Below are 16,011 nucleotides of genomic sequence, written 5' to 3' on the forward strand. Positions count from 1 at the left end.
CCTTGAGGGAGCGTGGCCTGCAGCCCTATTGACCAGCTCACACTGAAGGTAGAAGAGCGCTGCACTCCTGGCACAGGAGCTGTGGGTGTGTTTGGATCCAGGTCTGTGTTTTGCAGTGTCCGAATTAGGGACTGACCCAGTGGGAGCACAGGGATCAGACCCAGGCTGTAGTGTGGCCCACTCAGCAGATGGAGCTTGAAAGCAAATGCAGGCACAGCTGGTGATGGAACAAACCTCCCCACAAGGACAATACCCACTGCAATGAAAACATCCCTTTGTGGGCAGTTGGCAACTGCTTTTCCTTAGAAGATTTATCTTCTCTGTCAGGCCCTTGAGAAGAGCTTTGCTATAAATACTGAGTTTACCAGCCCAAGCTCAGCACATGGTAAATGCTTCCTCTCACACACCCATCCTTTCCTAAGGCATCAATCTAAGCTGGTTGCACGCCATGCAGGTTTGAAACCTGGTGCACTTTTCACACATAGCTGATCTCTGAATGAGACCCGTTAAATGAGTTAACTGGCTAATTACACACAAATCCCATCAAGGGATCTTTCCTCTTCTGTCAAAGAGGTAAGCATGTACTATATACAGAATGGTTTAGCAAGTCGTTTAGCAGAACTGTGTTAGGAAGCAATAGCATTTCCCACCTAGTACTGCAGAAAGGAAAGTACAAATTCACAACCCACCTTACTTGTATTTTCCTTTAATGAGCATCAGGAAGGAAAAAGGGCTGGGACATCAGGTTGGTGGCTGCCATCAATTGACAAGACCCTGAATGGTGGTACAGCTGTGATGAAATGACTGATAGTGGCTGGCAGCTGGGCTGCTGTGCAGCCACATAAACCCAGGGGAGAAGTAAGGCAGTGCACTGAGCTGGGATCCTCTGCTCTGATGGATGGTTTGGTCTCAGCTCTGGCAAAAGAGCCTTCTGCTGCTTAACACCACTGCAAATGAAGCCCAGCTATTAATTCATTACCATTCACACCTCGTTCTCAGTGCAGGTTGAAAAAGTAACAGAGGTACAATTACCACATGTGGTGTGTCTTAAAATAATTAGGATGCAAAATAGCAGGGTTAGAAGAATGATGCTTTGGGCTGTAAAGTCAAAAGCTAAAGCCAAATGCTGTTGAACTGTATGCTCCTTCCTACACCATCAATCAGTCCCACAATGTCAGATGCTGTGCTCACCTGTCCCATCAAACCAGAGCTATATAAAGCTTTCAAGTTAAATCTTAGAGAATATTTGGGCCAGATCAGCAAGGTGCTTCCAGCTGCAGAGAATTCAGGCTCTACCTAATGAGGTGAGAGCATTGAAAGGAGTTACTTGCAAAGGAAGAAAAAAAAGACCAGAACAGGTAAGTACTGAAACATGGGACTGTGGCTTGTAGATAAGAATTTGAAGTGTGCTAGAGAAAAGTGAATGATTGGTAATTCTGTGTGTTTGGAGTGAGGGGAATAAGTGAATAGGGAACAAGATTCAATTGTTGAAAATCGAGACCTAAACCTGCAGTGCTGGAGGGGGGGGGAGAGATGTGTCTGCTCCTTAATCAGGGCTTGAATCCTGCTGTATAGCTCCTCACCTTCCTGTACTGTCCCTGTGGAGCTCCTACTCAAAAGGCTGTGCTTTATAACAGAGCAAATGTAGCACACCCAGTGCCTTTATTACTGTAATAATTTGCAGGGATGGCACTTTTTGGAGCAGAAGGAGGCACCAGCTTAGCAAACACTGACTGGGAGGCTATTCTGAGCAGAGCAGGCAGCCTTGAAAGGGGATCTGAGGCATGAAGCAGGCAGAAGAGATGACTGATGAGCAGAGAGGAGAGGCAGGTGGCACTTTCAGGAGCTATTCAGGTAACAGGATATATAATAGAGTGATACAAAGGGCTGAGTGGGAAAGATCTCCCACTCCCCACTGGCTCCGTCTCTATGTCTGCAGAGGTAGCTTTTCTGCTTTGCAGCTCAGCCTGCTCTTTGTATTAATTTCCTGATATCTTGGTTTCTATGTCTAGTACAGGCCCTGTCTCAAAGAGTTTGTTCTGGACAGAAAGGAATGTTGCCACTCCTCTATAATCAATGAGAAAGCAAATGATTCAACATCTGTTTGTCTTGCCAGATGTTAGCCCCTGGTAGGGAGTAAGCACAACACTCAACCTTCACTCAGTAACAACTCCAGCTGGCAGCACAAGGTATGTTTTCCAATTCTTTGGTTATTTTGAACCACACATAGAGCCTCATCGCTCATTTTCTAGCATCAAAACTGGACCCTATCAGTGCTGCAACCTTCTGAGTACAGTTTGGTGCTGTCAGATCACCCACTGGTGAGGACAGCTTTGTCCCTTGAGTAGAGGGTCCTGACTTTACATGTGTCCATAACACAGTGCTGGCTGCGGTGATGATCTGGAGTGCTCAGTGTCCCTGTTTCATCCTGTTCACCTTTCTTCCCTGATTTTTGTGCCATTCAACGATGTTAGAAATGATATTTTTTCTTAGTTCATTGATTTTAAAAAGAAGCAGAACTACAAGTGAACATTGGATTGACTGCTTCTTGCAGGAACTGCTCACTGAAATCTTGACACTTTCAGGTAGGAGATTTTTCTGCCTCTGACATGGGTAAGAACGATTTGAATACCCAGTGGTGGCTTTTTGCCTCCTGCTTGCTTATCCTGGGCACAAAGAAGTCACAGTCTCATTGTGTGCAGCCAGCGGGATCACCCTGGGGGAGCCTGTTACATGCACCCTGTGCTCTCTGTCTCCAGAGAGGCACCTCTGCAAGCTGTGCCGTGTTTCCCTGTCTCTGGAGAGGCAGAAGCTGTGGGAGTGAGCCATCCTTTGAAGGAAATTCATTGACTGCAGAGTTTCATCAACACCCACTCGCTCATTCACAGCCATGAAGGCTCATGTAATCAGCCTCACACGCTGCTGGGGGCTTGTCTGCTGCAGCTGAAGGGAAAAGCCTCACAACAGCACATGGGACCAGCAAGAGCAGATGAAGGGAATGCAGCTGCTGCGTTTTCCCCTCTGGAAGGAGGATGTTGGGCTCTGCTGCTGCTGTGTAGAATGCAAGGAGACAGAGGGTGGATGGTGGATGCAGGGAGAGAGGATCTCTGCTGGGCAGCCAGCCAGCCCTGCCTGCCCTGCAGCAGCATCTCGGGCTGTGGCCTCATGCTCCCTGTCACAGCAGGATTCAAACAACTGAGCCAAGCACCAGCTCGGTCCCACCGCTCCCTTGGAAAGCTTTTATTACTGCTCTCTTTGTATTGCTGGGTGAAGTTATTTCCTTGTAGATAGGAGCTGTGGGTGGGTGTGAGAATAACATGCAAGAACTCTGCTCCTCTCTGAGCACATGGGAGTGAGCTTAGCCTCTGCCTGCCTCTGACTGCTGGGTCACCATGGTGGGGTTCAAGGAACTCTGGGTTTGGTCACTTCTTCAGTAAGAGACCTATTTGGGTTCCCTCTTTTGGTCCCCGAGAAGGATTGCAGTGCTATCAGATCTGACACACTCTACATGTACTTTGTGCTCCATGGATAGATACAGTCACAGACACTAGAAGCGCAGGGTGTAGAGGATGGCAAGAAGAAATAAAGCAATAGCAGCTGTAGCACTCAACTGTGCTAAGAAAAGGTGAAGGAGAAAAAACCCAACCCAAAACAAGGAAGAGAACTGAGTTAGCGAGGAAGCAAAAAGGTCAAGTGAAGAATTCAGGTGATAAAAATGAGATTCAAGATAAACCATAAGAAAGAAAACAGTCACAAGGTCCAGGTCACCTCCTTGTGCCACGCTTGAAGTGTGTGTGTGTGTGGTGAGATCGCCTGTATGTAACACAATGTGCAGGCTTAGCTCTGTCTTGGAAACACATAAGTTTAACCATCCTGGGTGGCAGTTACAGGCTTAAATTACAGGAGAGAAAAGAAATACAAATGAGTTCTGCAAAATGAAAGCCCTGGACACAGCCCAGGTACAATGGCACCTTGCTGACAAGGGAGGCTGCAGCAGAGGCTCTGAGCAGCCCCAAGCCATCACCTCCTGCTTGTAAATGGGCTGAGCCCCTTCTCCTTGGCTGTGCTCACGGTTCAGCTCTGGTTCAGCGTCTCCCTGTGCTGATGCTGCCTGTCAGCAACCAGCAATTCTACTGTTGAACAAGGTGTGTGAGGTGAACCCAGTCGTCCAAAGAGTAATGTGAGAAAGAGGGAGTTCAGTGCTGGGCAGGGGGTGTAGTGTTCCCCTGGAAAATGAGCTGGGAAAGCACATGGCTTGGTGCATTCTGAAAGCAGAACATGAAGTGTTCCTTGGTTCCTTTTCGAGGACCAAGCTGTCCCAAGCAAGCATCATCCTGTGCTGTCCAGAAAGGGGTTGTTTTCAGAAGCAGTGAAACAGAAGCTGATCTTGGTGTGCATTTAACTTACAGCACAGGAGTTGCCCAAACTCCTTACTGACAAACCCCGCTTTTAGTGTTGATCCGTTTAATAACAAGCATTTTATGATGTGTTTTAATGCCAGAAGCCATCCAAACCCTCCCGCTGACTCTTGCTTATGAAATGCTGGCAGGCAGTGTCAGTCACGAAGGCACCAGTGTCCTATAGCAGCTGCAGCAGTCAAAGCAAAAGGCACAGACAGAACTTTGTACATCAAGATGCCAACACGCCTCGGCTGGTTGCTGTGGGTTTTATCCATCTCTCTTTGTAAGTGCTTGTTCTCACTCCCTGAAATCTGCAGAAGGGGCTTGAATAATATATATTGCATTAAACAGGCAGCCAGTGCTGAAAAATAAGGGCTGATTCTGTTAATTCAATTACCTATGCAGATGTTAAGACTAAAAACAGGTTAAGATGCTTTTCAGTCTAAGTCCCAGCAGTGAAATTCCTGCCTCCAAAAGATGCTGAAAAAAACCAGTGTTTGCTAAAGCTCCTGAGCCAGTGCTTTGGAGAGTAGGAGACAAATCCCTGCTTGCTAACCAGAGAGGAGCTGCAGGGCTTTTGTGAAGGCAGGTTCCAGGATGTGCTCCTACCTCCACGCTATTATTTTTGTCTCCTCATTGAAGCAGGTCTGCAAACAAAAGCTGAGGAAAAGCTCACAGGCGGCTGCTCTGCTGTTCCATTGCAAAGCAACTGATCCGTTTAACTGCACTGCTTTAGGTAAGTCCTGACCCGTGGGTTTTATGCTCTGAGTATTCGGGTTCTTCTCCTGTCTCCTGCAACAAACAGTGATTTAAAGACATATATTGTGGCTTTTATGTAGGCTATCAAATCGCTGATAGTGGGAATAGCTGGATTCAGAGCCTAAAAGTCTAGTGTCCCAGCAAAATCCAAGGAGCAGATGTTTCTAGGCATGCACAGCCTGAACCTGGCTTTCTGAACAGGAGAGGTATGTGTCTTTAGGAAGGCAGATGGATTTCTCTATTACTTAAACTAAAATCCTCCTGCCCAACTGTTAGGGATGAAGAGCATTAAGAGCAGTGGAGTGAGTCCCCAGGCAGGAGGCTATGAGATCCTCAGCCCTGGATCTGTTCTGAGACCTCAGATGTGTTGTTCCATTTCTCTATTGCTCACTTGTCTCACCCATCCCATGGGATGGATGACACTTTCCAGCAACACAGGGAGAATTCATCAGTCGATTTTGTGCAGTGCTTTGAAGATAACAAGTGCTGAGGGGAAAAAAAAAAGGCAGTGCTTGAAATGGAAATTTCCACACTGTATTTTCTCTCCCTTTAAAAAAGTACATTCAAATGTACCATCAAAGGTGGTGGTGTTGCAACACCAGGGAAAGAGCAGCTACAATGGAGAGGTGGGAGCCAGAAACCTCCTCCTGGAGGAGCAGATTTGCAGTGGGAAGGACACAAATGCAAATGGGAAATCAATCCATCTCCCTTGAACGCTCTGGCCATTTGTATCAGCTTAAAGTGGAGTCAGTCACTTAGGACACGAAGAGAAGCTTGTAAATCCATTTACTACTTTCTGCACTAAAGGAGAAGCAGTGGATTTATAGTGGAAATGCAGTAAGTGCACGTGTGAGGTAGAGGATGGCTTAACCTTTGAACAAACAGAAAGCATTCAGGCCTTGGGATCCAGACATATCAAACTGCTTTTTGGACTGATCTTCCCTCAGCCCTGGCTCTGAGTTTTCATCAAAGGCACAGAGGTGTCTGTGACACACATCCTTTTGATTCCCATTTTGTCTGTGGTCCTGTTGTGCCGGCAGCACGAGCCTTATTGTGGCTTCCCTGCTATCATGGGGATGGACCACTGCATCCCAAAAATGGGGGTCCTTCCCAGCGTGGTGCATTTGGCCTCCCCAGGCAGCAGGTAAACCCGCTCCACAGCTCAGCAGCCACTGCAAAGACCTGAATTCCCTCCTACCACCCCTGGTCTCGACTGCACAAGGAAACCACTTTCTGCCTGGTTTAGCAAGACTCTGCACCTTTTTGAACCAATCCTATCATTCCAGAGCTCCTTTTCCTGCCAGGCCAGTGAGCCTGTACCAAAACCATCATGATTTTGGTGTGTCGGAGGCAGACAGCTTCCCAGCCTGTAATTTCACATTCAACTGGTTCTTACATATGTCTCTATTATGAGCAATCAGTTGATGTTAACGGTAAGGAATGTAGAAACAAGCCAGCTCCATGCATGGGACAAGCTTGTTGCTGACAGTGAAGCCCCTTTACAAAGTCCAACAGTTTAGATGAAACTGGAAATACACCCACTGTGGCTTTCACAAGGCACCTTGTCCATGTCTGTGTGCATCTGCAGGATATACAACCTTGTGCAGACCTGCACTTTTCGACTAGGAAGAAAAGGGATTAATATGCCTCTGGCTTTTCTGTGTGTGGCTACAGAAGCAGATCTAACCATGCCCGTGCATTTGTGTGTGCAGATATGCATATACTCAGTTACAACCTGATGTCCAGTGGCTGCTACTTCTCAGACACAAGGTTCTGATACTTAGAACTGAAAAGGTACCAAAACGGACAACAGAAAGACACACAAACCTCTGGTGCTTAGGATCCTTTTTACTGACTACCATCACTTTGTGATGGTATCACTATCTCAAAGCTGTTTGGGGTTGAGAGTAAGTTTGTTGTATTTTCTTTACTTACCAGATTTTATCTGGTATGTAAATCACAGAATTAATTTGCTTGCAACTACCCTTAGGTATAATTGGGATATAGAAATAAGCATCGAAGGGTGATGCAATTAATCCCACTCATGAGGAAAGCCTCATTAGTCATTTGCAGCTTCAGCGCTGGCGACTTTCAAGGTGTACAAATCTCTCGTTAGATACATCTCATGTTCTGCAGATGGCCATTTTGTCTTCTCGCTGCATGCCCTGGAACATGCCCAAGTATACAAAAATGAGAGGAACGATTGTTAGGGCTGAAATTTTTGTGTTCCTTTTGAATGGGGTTTCTTTTTTCCCCTTGCACGGCGCACATCCTGGGCTTTGATAAATGAGTCTCACTAGACACTGTGGTAAGCCAACCTCTGCTAATATTCATTATGCAGAACCCACCAGGAAACGGTCTGAGTCAGGGAAATGGAAAACCTTTAAAAGAGAAAAAGAGTCTTTCTTGGTTTAATTCTTTGTTTTTAATGAGGTGTCGTGGTTTAACCCCAGCTGGCAACTACGAACCACACAGTCACTCACTGCCCTGCTCTGGTGGGATGGGGAGGGGAATCAGAACATGGGAAAACCCCTGGGCTGGGATAAGAATAGTTTGATAATTGAAGTATATTAATCATCATAACAATAACAATAATAATTGTAATGAAAATAGAGATAACTAAGAGAGAGGAATAAAACTCAAGCAAAGCAAGTGCTGATACCCGCTGATACCCAGCCCATCCTTAGCGGTGGTTGGTCCCTTCTGGCCAACTCTACATCCCGAGCATGATGTGCTTTAGTATGGAATACCCCTTTGGCCAGTTCAGGTCAGCTGTCCTGGCTCTGCTCCCTCCAAGCTTCTTGTGCCCCTCCTCACTGGCACAGCGTGGAAAACTGAGCAGTCCATCATTTAAGGGAAGCACTATTGAGCAACAACTAAAACATAGTGTGTTATCAATGTTGTTTTCAGACTAAAGCCAAAACACAGCTACTAGGAAAAAAATGAACCTATTCCAGCCAAAGCCAGGACATGAGGAAACTAATCTATAACACCTTGCATTTCTGGGATGGTTTAGAATATTAAAACCAGAAATTTCAGGGTTGGAAGTGCCTGAAAATAGTCAGGTAGGAATTAGGGCTTCTCCCTGCAAAAAGGTGGTGGGACCAATAGCCCAACTGAAGTGCATCTACACTGATGTATGCAGCATGGGCAACAAAGAGGAGGAGTTGGAAGCCATTGCACCAGGAAACTATGGAACAGCTGCCATCATGGGGACATGGTGGGATGACTGGTGCAACTGGAGTGCTGCAATAGATGGCAATAAACTCTTCAGAAGGATATAGGCAAGGAAAGCAAGAGCAGGTCATCTTGAGTGCCATCATGTGGCATGAACAGGACACCCAGGCAATTGGACCCAGCCAGCATGTGTTTATGAAAGGCAGGTCCTGCTTGACTAACCTGCTCTTCTGCTATGACAAGGCGACCCACTCAGTGGAGGTTGGCTATATGGGCTTTAGTAAAGCCTTTGACACCGTTTCCTACAGCATTCTCCTGGAGAAACTGGCTGCTCATGGCATGGATGGGGGCACTGTTAGCACCCTGTGCCAGTGCCTCACCACCCTCAGCGTGAAGAATTTCTTCCTAATGTCTAATCTCGATCTACCCTCTTTCAGCTTAAAGCCATCACCCCTTGTCCTATCACTACCCAGCCTTGTAAAAAGTCTCTTCAGATTAACAAATAACATGATTTTTTATCAGATTCTGTTAAGCCACTGTAATTTTATGAACACTTGAATGTGTGAATGTGTTCAAACTGATTTAAATCTTATTTACATTAATTTTGCTTCCGTTGCAGCCCATACAGCCAGTTTTAAATAAAGCTTACTGTGTCCAGGAGGAGTTTACAACCACCCAGTGCCTTGTCCTTCAAGCAGTATGAGACTTCTAACAAGTCCTCTAGTAATACGTGTGAAAATGAGATTTGAAATTCCTCAGATTCCTCCAGTAAGCAAACCAGGAAAAGCCCTAAAGCAAAGAGTTTGTAGCTAAAGGGCTGGTATCTAGATATTACAAAGGGAAAGACAGAATCTAATCCTTTTCTGTGAGTGGAGTTAGGTCATCTGTAAAAGCCTCTCAGAATATTATCTTCCGAGCTAATCGCTGTATTGACATTTGCCTGTTTCATTAGAGCTGAGCTTTTACTGCATTGCTGAGGTTAGAACCTGACTCATCTGTCATGGTCAAGGGCTGGTTTGGAATTTCATGACTGCAGAATAAGAAGAAGATCTCTCTCCCTTATTTTAACGAGTTGGGTTGAAATGATGGTCACAGAATTCCCAATATCGGTGGGGTTTGACTTCATGGTTCCCAGTTATTGGCAAAGTGACAGTTATTAAAAAAAGAGCCATGTTAAAGCATATTTGTGAAGAGATAATTTACATAAGTTAAATATACCACATACACTGAGATATAGATGTCAGCTAGAACAGATGCAAGGGCTGACAAAGGGAGAAAGGAAGAAATGCTATCTAAAACTACAAACTAAAAGCAAGTTAGGCCAGAACTGAGTCACTTATCCATATAATAAACCTCCATAGCACTGACTGAACAGGTAAATTCCTGGTCTCTATAACACACTGACAGTAAACTTTGCAGCAGGAGGGAACTGTCAGGAAAGTTTTATGCTCATGCAGGAAATACATCAGCATCTGAAAGGAGTCAGAAGTTGTCTGCAGAATCCTCCTGTACCCAGGATCACACTAATAAATCCAGAAATGCTTCATGTCATTATTATACAAATACATTTATCCCCTTCATGAGTGTCTCTAGGGTTTGCTGGATGCACTGCAGATACTTTTCCCCACACCTGAGTGTTATCTGGATTTGGCAGGAAAATTGTCATGAAACACATTAACACTTCACTTATTGATGATCTGTTTTGTCTGAAAGTGATTCTCCTTTTGCACCAGTGCCTGCTTTCTGAGTGGCATTTTGCTGCTGTTTGTAATGAAGAAGATGGAATGGTAACAGACAGAACACCATATGATTTTCCCATAACATAATAATAATACTACTATACATTTGCAGTTTCTGAGTTCTTTTGCTTCAGTGGATGTGGATGCATGACCAGCAGAACAGAACTCTGGAGCCGAAAGGCCCAAAAGGGACCTGGCAGAACAACCTGGGACGGGAGGTCTGTGAGAGCCTGGAAGATGGGAAAGCAGCAGACGAGGCAGGAGCAACACTATGTGTCACTCTAGTGTGACCCTGTTTGTGACGAAGACAGAAGCGTTTCCAGTTGGCAGCAGAAGCAGTGTTTCAGGTCCAGAACACTCAGCAGAAATGCTGCTGCATCAGATCTTTAGAAATATCCAGGGGTAAGGAACGGGATTTTGAGGATTAACATTTTGTGTGTAGATACCTTATGTGGCATGTTGGAATTTAAGTCTCTTTGTGGATTAGGCCAATTAGCCTTTCTGAGCATCAGCAATTTTATACCTCCCAGGAGCGCTGCGGGGGAGATGCACGAAACATTGCAAAGATGTCAGAAACTGTCTTGTTAGAGATGTGCCAGTATCTCATATGGACAGTCTATATGCACATAAAATATTTCACGTGTAGAACGTGCCCTGTCATTTCACCATCAATCTCTCTCCACTGGGATGTGAACCATGAATATCTGCAGTCACCAGGCACGAGCAATGATCTCTCTCTGCAGCGTTTGGGTCTGCCTTGATCTTCCTTGTGTTAACTAAACCTTGTAGCTTTAGCAGGTAGAAGGTTACAGGACAAGCTCCTTGGCTTTGTTTATTGTTATCTACAGGGAAGGCTGCATCTTTGCCAGAAAAAAACACCCAACCCAACCAAAAACCCCAGCATTTTTGAGGGCTTTTCCTGCAACAATCCTCTGGTTAAGAAGCAAACTTACAACTGGATCACTTGGCTGTGGTGTGAGGATGTGGGTATGCCTGCTAGAACTGGGTGTGAATAAGCACCTACTGCAGTTCAACTTGTATGAATTTCAAGGGGTACACAGTTGTTACTTCTACAATATGGGAGGAAATATTGTTTAACAACAAAATAGGTGATCAAAAGGTGTTGAGTGAACACTTCTAATCCTCACGTGGTGACGTGACGATCACCAGAAGGTTAGTAGAAGAGGGAAGAAGGAGAGAAAGAGGAAGAAAGAGGCTGCTGTGAATTTTCCCATCATGGAGATAGTGACTGGAGAAAGCTGTGGCAATTGGTACGGTTTTTAATGCATACACCCAGAGACCAAGGAACATGAAATTGTAATTAGCAGAGCAAATAGGAGAGATGGAATCAGACTCCATCAAGGACAGCTTAAGTGGAGCCTCCAAAATGGCTGTGTCAGGCATTTAACTGATGTGCATTTTTAGACGCTTATCTAAATTAGTTATTAGAACACAATCAACTCCGTGTCTCAACCTCTGGTGGTAACGTCCCTGAAGCTATGCGAGGGATAAATTTGTCCTGTACACTCAGGGCAAAGAACTAAATTCCTCTGATGTACAGACCTCAAATCTCCTTGTGTGTGCCTTTCTCTTCAGTGAAAGCAGCTCCCACTCCCCTCTGCTCACAGCAATAATGTTAACAGCCTCAAACTTATCTCCTGTGATAGACTAGAATCAGCCATGAAGACAGTTTACAGAGATGGCAAACAGTTGGGGTTACAGAAGTGTAATTGAGGGCAAAATCTGTCCTGACATATCCTAGTGCTTTTTGAAGAAGAGGATATAACTCCACATGAGATTCCTCGGATCCCCAGAAGAACGTGTGACTTTATTTACAGTCATGGGATTTATTTTGCTGGCCAGTGTTCTGCGGATGAAAGGTGAGGTTAGTGTTAAATAACAAGTTTGCTCTATTTTCGGCACTTCTTTGCTATCTTTTCTAACCATGTGATAGCTCTGAGATGAAGCAGCTTAAACATCTCCTAAGTGACCAAGGGTTTTATTAATTGCTACTCAGTAATTCGGAATTCTGCTATTGTGACAACTTCCTCACCACAGAGCATGAGAAGCAGCATCAGCTCCTTATCTAGCAACGCACTTACTTACTCATAATCCTAAGTTTCTGTGCAAGACCAGGAACAGCAGCTTAATGTGAGTAGTATGGAGCATGGACATAAAAGGTCTGTTGGACTGGAGCCACAGCGCAGCCAAAAGCTTCCGACAGAGCCATCAAACCTTGCACCTCGCCTCCCATTTGAAGGCGCTTCAAACACATTTAGGCATAATGCTGATCGCTGGTTACTTATTCATGAGAATGAGACAGCTTGGGAGAAACTCTTGTATGGAAGACGCACGTTGAACACGTACGACTGTAGAGCCACGGTGGAAGGGTGCTATGGGATTTATGGACTGAGTAGTGCAACTCTAGGGCTGCCTTTGCACCAGGCCCAGTGCATCTCTACAACTACCTGAAAGGAGGATGGAAAGAGGTGGGGTTGGTGTCTTCTACCAAGGTACAAGAGATGGGATAAGAGGAAATGGGCTCAAGCTGCACCAGGGGAGGTTTAGATGGAGATGAGGAACAATTCCTTCCCCAGAGGGTGCTCAGGCATTGGAACAGGCTGCCCAGGGCAGTGCTGGAGTCACCATCCGTGCAAGCGTTCACACACTGTGTAGCCGAGGCCTCAGTGCCATGGGTTAGTGGTGGCCTTGGCGGTGCTGAGGTAATGGACTTGATGAGCTTAAAGGTCTTTTCCACCCTCATTGATTCCATGGGTCTATGATCTCCAGCACCAGCCCGGGCCGGGCTGCATGGCCGAGGCCCACACACCTGCTTGGCCAGTGCTGGAGGTGACGGCAACCTATAACCAACCCCTCCACCGCTTCGGACATTGGCAGCGTTCAGGGTCAGGTTGGACACAGGGGCTTGGAGCAACCTGCTCTAGTGGAAGGCGTCCCTACCCGTGGCAGGAGGTTGGAGCTGGATCAGCTTTAAGCTCCCTCCAGCCCAAACCGCGCCTGTGACTTGTGATTTAATTGTTAACCAGCCCTCAGCGGAACAATCGAGGGCGCTCCGGTGTGTGTGTGTGTGTGTGATCTCTCCCCGCACCGCGCCGGGACGCAGCGCTCGGGCAGGGGGGGGCGCGATGCGGCCGCCTTTGTGCCGCCGGGCCCAGCGCCCCTCCCGCGGCGACGGCGGCAGCAGCAGCAGCGGCCCCGGCCCGCGCCCCCCTGCGCCTTCCCCCTGTTCTTTTAAATCACTTCCATCCACTTTGCCCATTGGCTCCAACCTCCTGCCGGGTCACGGGGTATCCCTCCTCCTCCAATAAGGAGGCTGGATACTAGCATGCGGCTCCGGCCTGGCTGCGTTGCTGGGTGCCCGTTCGGTGCGTGCGTGCGTGCGTGAGGGAAGGCAGGCGGAGGCAGCGCTGTGCTGCCCGGACCCCGGCCCGCCGCCACCGCCCCTCCTCCGGCTTCCTCCTCCTCTTCCTCCTCCTCCTTCTTCCCTCCACCGGTCGCCGCCCCGCTCCTTGTCTTCCCGTTAAGATGCCCCTGGGCTGCCGCCGCTGAGGCACCGCGCGGGGACCCCGCCGCTCGCCGCCGCCTCGCCGGGTTAGAGGGGAGCTGCTCTCCGCCGCCGCCCCGCTCCCGCCCCGCCGCCGCCGCTTTGTCCCGGCAGCGAGACGGAGCCGCCGTGGATGGTGTAGCGCACCGCCGAGGTAGGAGGGCGCGGAGCGGGGCGGCTTGACCGGGGGTTTTGTTGTGGCCGGGGGGCGAGGCCCTTCCCCCGAGCGTGTGCGGTGGAGCCGCGCTCGGGGGCTGAGGGTCGGGGTCGGGGATGGACCCCGGGAAGAACGGACGCGGGAAAGGCGCGGACGGGGGCTGAGCCTGCGGGCGGGAGACGGGGGTAGAGCCCCCCGCATGCCTGCCCTCGCCTTGGGGGGACGGTGCCTGCGGGGGGCTGGTGTGTCTGTGTGTGTTTGGGTGTCTTCTTGTTTGCTGGAGAGTGTTGTCTGTCTAATGCTCAATGGAGAAGGGTTTAACTTGTTAACCTGAATAGACGCGAGGTTGGGAACTTAATGGACACACGGAGCAAATGGAGTTAGGTGTTTAAAAGAGGCACTTATTTGCCTGTGTGGTAGGTATGGAATTGTGAAATGGAGATTTTATGCAAATTAACCATAACATTTTCAATAGCATGGGGAAGGGTGGGGTTTTTTTCTTTTTTTTCTTCTTTATTTTTGTCGGGTTTTGTTCCCTGTTCTAGTTCTAAAGCGTGAAAAGATGATGATCAGAATCAGAAAAGTAGTAGGAGGTAGACAACATTAGAGGCTTCATTGCTCAAACTGGCTGTTCAAGAAATTGCTGGGGAGAAAACAATATGATTCATTGTTGAAGTGTCTTTTCCCTCAGATTTATTTTTACATGCTGGTTGCAGTTATTTTGATTTACTGACTTCTTATCCTGAGTTTTTCCTCGAAGCATTAATGTCTCTGGAGACTAGAAGCTCAGAACGTTTTTATGCAGTCAGCAGGCGACTGTCTGGTGTCTGTTTACTCCCGAGTTACGTTGACCAGTTATTGAAATCAAAGGTATTATTATGCTTGTGCACCAACGTAGCTGAAATGAGAAGCCTCAGTCACTAGTTCTTACTGTCATGATTTAGTAGAAATCCTTTCTCAGAACAAGTCTGAAGTGTCAGAATTCAAATAGTACGTCTGTTGTTAAATATGGAATTTAACCAGATAAAAATGAACACTGTGTCAAAAGAAGTAGCTGTTGGTTGTCAAAGGCTGTGTCAAATTTCCTTTTAATGTGCTGTGTGTAATATTTTTTTTTGTAGTTCTACTATTACCAGGCGAACATTTTGGGTTTTTTTGTATGCTGCTCCCTTAGAATTGAGAAATCCATGGTGGTTAAGAGGGGTGGAAGCATTTCTATAATAATAAAAGCACTTCTGGTAAATACGTCTCATCTTGGTTTTAGTCCTTGACTTTGTACCAGAAACTATGAACTGGGGTTGATTTCAGTGGCTTGGTTTGGATGAATAGGGATTTTGGAGGTTTGTCGTGTTGGTTCGGAGGTCTGGAGGGAAGAGGAGGAGGTAGATGCACACAATGCCCAGGCTTGGGAGCTCATTGTTCTTTGCCGTACACTCCGCTGTGTTTGGGACTGTGCTCTCCCTCAAACACGCTGTCTTTTGAGAAGTGAAATTTGGGGAATGAGAAGCGTTTTCTCCCTCTTGCCTCCTTCCCCAGAATGGCCTTTTGGTAACCTTGCGAAAAAACCCCAAAGTGAAATAGTAAATGAGAAGCTAAAGGGCGCCAAAACATTGTGTATGTTCTTCCTCCTCCCCTCCCAGTGCTGGCTCTGCTGCTTTCTCTGTCTGTGAGTGGATGTATAAAGAGAGAGGGAGCACATGAGGTGAGGCTCGGAAGTACACTCTCTTGAACCCCTCTGAACTTTGTTTCATGATCTACCTTTCCCCCCGCAAATGTAAACCTCAGCTGGCTTGAAATAAGAATTACTATGCTTCAGATTTGTGTATTAGCTTGGGGATGTTTGGTCTGGGGGCATGTGTGCAGGGAGAGCTCCTGTCAAGGGAGAACACCTCATTCAGATAAGTGCAGTGGGATGGCAAATGTAAAAGGAAGTGTGCAGAGGTCTATTTCGGTGTATATATGGTTTCCTTTCTTAATGATTGTTTAATGTTTCTGTTCTTACAGCAGCATCTAAAACAAAAAGAAACCAAACACAATAAAACCCCCAAACCAACCCCAAACTCAGTCACGGTATATCTTGAGATGGAAGGGACCCAGAAGGATCGAGTCCAACTCCCTGCTCCTTGCAGGACAACTACTATAGTGTGTGCTGAAGCTCTGAAAGAGCAATGGCTGCACAACGGCTAGAGCTCTTGGGTTGTTGAAGGATGGTAA

The 16,011-nt window shown here is 46.9% G+C and overlaps 1 protein-coding gene across 3 annotated transcripts in view; it reads left to right on the top strand.

The window, feature by feature from the left end:
• Positions 1-13,443: 13,443 nt before the first annotated feature.
• RERE (arginine-glutamic acid dipeptide repeats) overlaps positions 13,444-16,011 on the top strand; it is a 229,407-nt gene continuing 226,839 nt past the window's right edge. For all 3 annotated transcript variants that reach the window (XM_030507879.1, XM_030507880.1, XM_030507882.1), the window contains exon 1: positions 13,444-13,794. The gene's annotated coding sequence lies outside the window, so the exon portion shown is untranslated. The remainder of the gene's footprint in view (positions 13,795-16,011) is intronic.

Source organism: Strigops habroptila, chromosome 16 (genome assembly GCF_004027225.2).
Source record: "Strigops habroptila isolate Jane chromosome 16, bStrHab1.2.pri, whole genome shotgun sequence".
NCBI classification, from domain to species: Eukaryota; Metazoa; Chordata; class Aves; order Psittaciformes; family Psittacidae; genus Strigops; species Strigops habroptila.